At 47.3% G+C, this 8009-nt stretch overlaps 1 pseudogene across 1 annotated transcript; it reads right to left on the bottom strand.

The window, feature by feature from the left end:
- Positions 1-1603: 1603 nt before the first annotated feature.
- LOC147119380 (uncharacterized) lies at positions 1604-7722 on the bottom strand (annotated as a pseudogene). The gene is made up of 2 exons (XR_015078016.1): positions 7501-7722; positions 1604-5885 (listed from the first exon to the last, which is right to left on the bottom strand). The product of XR_015078016.1 is annotated as an uncharacterized LOC147119380 (transcript).
- Positions 7723-8009: the final 287 nt, after the last annotated feature.

An 8009-nucleotide genomic window follows, 5' to 3' on the forward strand; every position in this document is an offset into this window, starting at 1 on the left:
GGCCTGTATTCTCTTGAATTCAGAAGAATGAGAGGGGATCTCATTGAAGCATACAAAATTATTACAGGGCTTGATAGGGTGGATGCTGGGAGAATGTTTCCCTTGGCTGGGGAGTCTAGAAACAGGGGCCACAGCCTCAGGATAAAGGGTAGGCCATTCAGGACTGAGATGAGAAGAAATTTATCCACACAGAGGGTGGTGAATCTTTGGAATTCTCTACCCCAGAGGGCTGTGGAGGCTCAGTCATTGGATATATTCAAAACAGAAGTCGATAGATTTCTGACTAGTAAGGGCATCAAGGGATATGGCGATAGGGCCGGTGAATGGAGTTGAGGCAGAAGATCAGCCATGATCTCATTGAATGGCGGAGCAGGTTCGAAGGGCCCAATGGCCGACTCCTGCTCCTATTTCTTATGTTTTTATAAATGCAAGTCCAACTTTCTTTCTTATTGTGTCCAATTCTGGGCACCGCACTTTAGGAAGGATGTGAAGGCCTTAGAGAGGCTGCAGAAAAGATTTACCAGAATGGTTCCAGGAATGAGGGACTTCAGTTATGTGGAGAGACTGGGGAAGCTGGGATTGTTCTCCTTAGAGCAGAGAAGGTTAAGGGGAGCTTGACCAGAATGGTACCAGGGATGAGGGACTTCAGCTATGTGGAGAGGGTGGATAAGCTGGAGTTGTTCTCCTTAGAGCAGAGAAGGTTGAGAGGAGATTAGATGGAGGTGTTCAAAATCATGAGGGGGTCTGGACAGAGTAGAATGAGAGAAACTGTTCCCATTGGCGAAAGGCTCGAGAACCAGAGGACACAGTTTTAAGGTGATTGGCAGAAGGTCCAAATGCTCCTCACAGCTTACTGTCCCACCTAGCTTTGTATCATCAGCAAACTTGGATACATTACACTCGGTCCCTTCATCTAGGTCATTAATATAGATTGTAAATAGCTGAGGCCCCAACACTGATCCACGTGGCACCCCACTAGATACAGCCTGCCAACCTGAAAAAGATCTGTTTATCCCTACTCTCTGTTTTCAGTCCGTTAACCAAAAATTAGCCCCAACCCCATGAGCCCCAATCTTGTGTAATAACCTTTTATGTGGCACCTTATCGAATGCCTTTTGGAAATCCAAATATACTACATCCACTGGTTCCCCTCTATCTACCCTGCTAGTTACATCCTCAAAAAACTCTAATAAATTTGTCAAACATGATTTCCTTTTCATAAAACCATGTTGACTCTGCCTAATCATGTTATGATTTTCTAAGTGACTTGAAACCACTTCCTTAACAATGGATTCCAGCATTTTCCCGATGACTGATGTAGCTTTCAAAAGCTGTTATAATAATGTGTCCATGACTATACAAACCACTCTGGGTACAGGTATATTGTGTATCAGTAAAACAGTCCGTGACTACACAAACCACTCTGGGTCCGGGTATATTGTGTATCAGTAAAACAGTCCGTGACTACACAAACCACTCTGGGTCCAGGTATATTGTGTATCAGTAAAACAGTCCGTGACTACACAAACCACTCTGGGTACAGGTATATTGTGTATCAGTAAAACAGTCCGTGACTACACAAACCACTCTGGGTACAGGTATATTGTGTATCAGTAAAACAGGTTTATTAAGCATTAAACATCCAGTACAAAGAAGTAGTACTTAACAAGAAGATAGTCACAGCTTGTTCGTTTAAACCACGGCGTTCCTTCCAAGTGAGCGTGGCGCAAGTCTCCTGATGTATCTTGCTGTGTTCCGTTGACCCATGCGCGCTTCCTTGGGATCTTGCTGTGTTCTGTTGACCGAAGCTCCTATCAATCTCTGGTTACACGGTGCGCTGCTTTCGATGTTCAAAACCTATATCTTTATACCCCTTTTCCCATCTCGTTTTGCGTACGTGGCAGTAATTAACCCTCTAACACCTGGTAAAAAGTCTTGCTTCCCTTGTTAGCCATCTTATGACCTTGTTTGATCCTTCTGACTTTTTCTCTCTGCATATCTCAGATGTTCACTTTTCACAGAACACTTCCTAGAGTGTTGACAAAACAGTCGTCCATCCTATAGCTGGACCAATGAAGGACGTCTCCAACTCTTATCTATCTCTCTAGTTTTTATCTCTAAGCATAATATTGCTGAATTCCTCGTCTCCATAAACTTAGCACAACATTCCATTACTTCAGTAATTTTAAACAGAGGTTTTTAGTCAGGTTGGCATAATCCCATCCTGCTTTGCTCTCAGCCATTCTCCATTTTATACAGGCTTTTAGGCTCTTAACATACAATTTCACATATCATAGTTGTATTAGAATGGTTATCAAATCTTAATAATGTTTACTAAATCCTACAGGTACACCCTATCCTACACTGATGTCACGCTAACTGGCCTGTAGTTCCCTGCTTTTCCTCTCCCTCCTTCTGTGAATAGCGGTGTTACATTTGCGACCTTCCAATCCGCTGGGACCGTTCTACAATCTAGGGAATTTTGGAAGATCAAAACCAATGCATCCACTATCTTTTCAGCCACCTCTTTTACAACCCTAGGATGTTGGCCGTCAGGTCCAGGGGATTTGTCAGCTTTTAGTCCCATTAGTTTTCCTAGTACCATTTCTCTACTTATATTAATTACGTTAAGTTCCTCACCCTCATTACATCCTTGGTTCCCCACCATTTTTGGTATGCTTTTTGTGTCTTCTACTGTGAAGACTTTTTTTTAACGTTTCTACCATTTCCTTATTCACTATAATAATTTCTCCTGTCTCAGCCTCTGAGGGACCAATGTTTACTTTTGCTACTCTTTTCCTTTTTACATACTTGTAGAAACTCTTATAATCTGCTTTTATATTTCTTACTATTTTTCTCTTCTAATTTTTCCCTTTTTATCAATTTTTTGGTCAACCTTTACTGGTTTCTGTAAATCTCCCAATCCTCAGGCTTACTATTATTCTTTGCAACATTATAAGCTTCTTCTTTCAATCTAATGCTATCCTTAACTTCTTTAGTTAGCCACGGTTGGATCACTTTTCCTGTGGAGTTTTTGTTTCACAATGGAATGTATTTTTGTTGAGAATTATGAAATATTCCTTTAAATGCTAGCCACTGCTTATCTACCGCTATACCTTTTAATCTATTTTTCCAATCTACCTTAGCCAACTCGCCCCTCATACCTATGCAATAGGGTTTATTTAAGTTTAAGACTCTAGTTCTGGACTGAGGCAAGTCACTCTCAAAATTAACGTAAAATTCTATCATATTATGATCACTCTGCCCCAGAGGATCCTTTACTATGAGATTGCTAATTAGCCCTGTCTCATTACACAACACATGGTCTAAAATAGTCTGTTCCCTGGTTGGTTCCATGACATATTGTTTTAGGAAACTGTCCCAAATGCATCCCATGAACTCATCCTCCAGACTACCTTTGCCAATTTGATTTGTCCATTCTATAGAAACATAGAAGATAGGAGCAGGAGTAGGCCATTCGGCCCCTCGAGCCTGCTCTGCCATTCAATGAGATCATGGCTGATCATCCAAATTCAGTGCCCTGTCCCTGCCTTCTCCCCATATCCCTTGATCCCTTTAGCCTTAAGAAATATATCTAACTCCTTCTTGAATTGGCCTCCACTGCCTTCGGTGGTAGAGAATTCCACAGGTTCACTACTCTCTGGGTGAAGAAATTCCTCCTCATCTCAGTCCTAAATGGCTTACCCCTTATCCTTAGACTGTGACCCCTGGTTCTGGACTCCCCCGCCAGCGGGAACATCCTTCCTGCATCTAGTCTGTCTAGTCCTGTTAGAATTTTATATATGAAGATTAAAGTCCCCCAAGATTATTGCATTACTTTTGTTGCAAGCTCCTACTATTTCTTGATTAATATTCTGTCTAACGGTTTAGCTACGGTTAGGGGGCCTATATACTACTCCTACCAGTGTTTTTTGCCCCTTGTTATTCCTTCGCTCCTTATTCTACTTTCTGAACTTCCGAGTCGAGATCCTTTCTCCCTTCCATTTTTCGAAATAGCAGCCACGGGATCTTTTACACCCACCTGAGAGTCAACGTCACATCCGAAAGATGGCACCTCTGACAGAGCAGCTCTCCCTCAGTACTGCCCTGGAGTGTCAGCCTAGATTACGTGCTCAAGTCTCCAGAGTGGGACTCAAACCCACGATCTTCTGACTCTAGATGTGAGAGTGTCACCACTGAGCCGAGGCTGACCCCTCTTAAACTCCAGCCTAGTTATTGGGGTTATTATCAGCATCTTCAAACTGCCCCGCCGCCCCCCCAAACCCGTAATTGCCATTATTAACATAGAACAGTCCTTCATGTGATTAACAGCAGAATGGGACCAGTGCACTCAGGTGTGAACTCATTGGTGTTTCAGCAGGTGAGTTGAACTGGTGAATCCCTTGTCACACACTGAGCAGGGGAACGGCCTCCCCCCAGTGTGGGTGAACTGCTGTTTCCGAAGATTGGATGAGCGCGTAAACCACTTCCTGCAGTGAGAGCAACTGAACGGCCTCTCCCCGGTGTGAATGTGTCGATGCTTCTTCAGGCCCTCGGAGCATTTGAAACTCTTGTCGCAGTCGGAACATTTAAACGGCCTCTCGTCATTGTGAACCAGCTGGTGCAGCCGCAGAGAGGTGAGACGAGTGAATCCTTTCCCGCACTCGGAGCAGGTGAACGGCCTCTCGTCAGTGTGAACTCGCTGGTGCAGCCGCAGAGAGGTGAGACGAGTGAATCCTTTCCCGCACTTGGAGCAGGTGAACGGCCTCTCGTCAGTGTAACCTCGCTGGTGTACCCACAGAAAGGAGGGACGAGTGAATCCTTTCCCGCACTCAGAGCAGGTGAACGGCCTCTCGTCAGTGTGACCTCGCTGGTGTACCCACAGAAAGGAGGGACGAGTGAATCCTTTCCCGCACTCGGAGCAGGTGACCGGCTTCTCGTCGGTGTGAACCAGCTGGTGTTCCCGCAGAGTGGCAGGACAAGTGAATCCTTTCCCGCACTCGGAGCAGGTGAATGGCCACTCGCCAGTGTGGACTCGCTAGTGCAGCCGCAGAGAGGTGGGATGAGTGAATCCTTTCCCGCACTCGGAGCAGGAGAACAGCCTCTTGTCAGTGTGAACCAGCTGGTGTATCAGCAGGGTGGAGGAGAGAGTGAATCCCTTCCCACACACGGAGCAGGTGAACGTTATCTCCCCGGTGTGAACTCGCTGGTGCAGTATCAGGTCACTGGATCTTCTGAAGCCCTTCTCGCAGTCGGAGCACTGAAAAGGTCTCTCATCGGTGTGAACACGCTCATGTATCATCAGGTTGCAAGACTGGTTAAACCTCTTCTCACAGTGAGAGCAGGCGAATGGCTTCTCCCCGGTGTGAACTCGCCGGTGTCTCAGCAGGGCGGATTGTTCAGTGAATCCCTTCCCACACACTGAGCAGGTGAACGGTCTCTCCCCGGTGTGAACTTGCTGGTGATTCTGCAGGAAGAATAAACGACTGAATCCCTTCCTGCACTCGGAGCAGGTGAACGGCCTCTCCCTGGTGTGCCCGCAGGGAGCCTGAATGAGTGAATCCCTTCCCACACACAGAGCAGGTGAACGGCCATTTCACAGAGTGACTGCGTTGATGAGTCTCCAGCTCGGAAAGGCAACTGAATCCCTTCCCGCATTCCCGACATTTGCACAGACTCTCCTCGCTTTGGTTACACTTGTGCCTCCCCAGGCTGCACCTTCGGTTGAATCCACGTCCACACACAAGACACGTGTGCAGTTTGTCCGCATTCTGATTGCTGCTTTCCGCTTCCATATGTCGATGATATTCAGGTCCTGATGAATCGAGTGACTGTCAGATCTTCGTGTGAAGTTTGCGTTAAGCTGCCCGTCTACAATTCCTCCCCTTGCAAGAGACAGTAAAAGAGGTTTATATAAGTAATTAATGTAAATACAGGAGAGAAAATAAAGAAAGACTGGCCTTTATACAGCGCCTTTCACGACCAACGGTTTTACTGCCAATGAATTACTTTTTGAAGTGTAGTTGCTGTTGTAATGTGGGAAACACTGCAGCCAATTTGCATGATAAATAATGGCCAGGACACCGGGGATAACTCTCCTGCCCTTCTTTGAAATAATGGGATCTTTTATATCCACCTGAACGTCTCTTCCGAAAGACGGCCCTCCGACGGTGCGGCGCTCCCTCAGGACTGCCCCTCCGCCAGTGCAGTGCTCTCTCAGTACTGCCCCTCCGACAGTGCAGCACTCCCTTTGTACTGCTCCTCCAACAGTGCAGCGCTCCCTCAGTACTGCCCCTCCGACAGGTGCGGTGCTTCCTCAGTACTGCCCCTCCGACAGTGCGGCACTCCCTCAGTACTGCCCCTCTGACAGTGCAGGGCTCCCTCAGTACTGCCCCTCCGACAGTGCGGTGCTCCCTCAGTACTGCCTCTCCGACAGTGCGGTGCTCCCTCAGTACTGCCCCTCTGACAGGGCAACGCCCCTCCGACAGTGCGGCGCTCCTTCGACACTGCCCCGGAGCGTCAGCCTAGGTTTATGTGCTCGAGTCCCTGGAGTGGGGACTTTGAACCCACAACTTTCTGACTGAGAGACGAGGGTGCCCCCAACTAAGCCACTGGCTGGCTCTCAAGGTCTTTCACATCCTTGCTAAAGTGCGGTGGCTGGGGGAATTGTCACCGACCCTTTAATCAGAAGAACACACGAGAGGGGGGGTGGGTGTCCCTTTAAATGTGGAGGGGGTGGGTTTCCCTTTAAATGTGGAGAGGCGGGGCCGTGCATGCTCATTCGGCTCCTCCCCACAAAAGCAGGCTGCCAGTGCGCCTGCGCGGGGCCTCCGGGTAGCAGACGGGAGGCCGGGCCCGGGGAAGAGGTGGAATCAGCGGCCGGGGTAAGTTCAAGTGTTTGGGAAGCGATTTAAATCAAGGTGAGTGGGCCCACACACGGAATGAAATGCCCGCGGTGACGCACCGATTGGTCAACCATCACGTCACTCAACGCTATCCCCTGTAGGATTGCCCGCCCACACACACAATGAACCCCGCCGCCCCCATGATGCACCGATTGGTCAACCATCACATCACTCAACAGTATCCCCTGTACGATTGGTCAAACATCACATCACTCAACGCTAATGAGCGGAATTTTGCCGTTTTTTGACCATTTTTGTATACTGTCCGAACAATTTTTGTCTGACCAAGAAGTAAATATGCCTATGACACTTCCATAATCATAAGCTTTCTTTTGATATAACATATGTGTAGGTACGCTCTATAACTTTTGAGTGTATAGAGGACAGACACACTAGCTGGGGGGCCCGGCGTTGCCAGGGCTGTTTTGGGCCGGGCGGTTTAAATCGAGTCCCAGGCTTTCGGCCCTGTCTCTCTGTCCCTCTGTGAATCTGCTGCCGGGCAACATTTCTACCTTTTAATACCTTCAAAGATGAAAGTTAAAGTACTTATAAAACATTTTTGGTAAATCTTTTTGAAAAAAAAGAAGCTACTAACCTCGATGAGCATATTTTTAGGTTGAGGCAATGGGGTTTTTAGCTTGAGGTGATGGCTGCCAGATCCCTGAGATGAAAACGATTTGTCCCGCCCACACACACACCGATTGGTGAACCATCAGGTGACTGAACTGTAGGATTGGTCAATCATGACGGCACAGGATTGGTCGACCTTGACGTCAGTCAATCAATGCTAATGAGTGGATAATGAGTGGAATTTTGAAGGTTTTTTGTATAATGCACGAACAATTTTTGTCCGACCGAAAAGTAAATACGCTTATGACCGTTCTGGAATCGTAAGCTTTCTTCAGATGTAACGCACGTGTAGGTACGCTCTATAACTTCCGAGTGTATAGCCGGACAGACAAATGGAAGGAACCGCTTTATATAGATAGATATATACTAGCTGGAGTGCCCGGCGGTGCCGAGGCTTTTTCGAGGGCATGTTGTTGTTGGAAGAGAGAGAGAGAGCGACTGGGGGGAAGAGAGAGCGACTTTGGGGGGGAAGAG

This window comes from Somniosus microcephalus, chromosome 4, assembly GCF_052327205.1.
Source record: "Somniosus microcephalus isolate GS21.2 chromosome 4, FLI_Smic_1.0, whole genome shotgun sequence".
Classification (NCBI taxonomy): domain Eukaryota; kingdom Metazoa; phylum Chordata; class Chondrichthyes; order Squaliformes; family Somniosidae; genus Somniosus; species Somniosus microcephalus.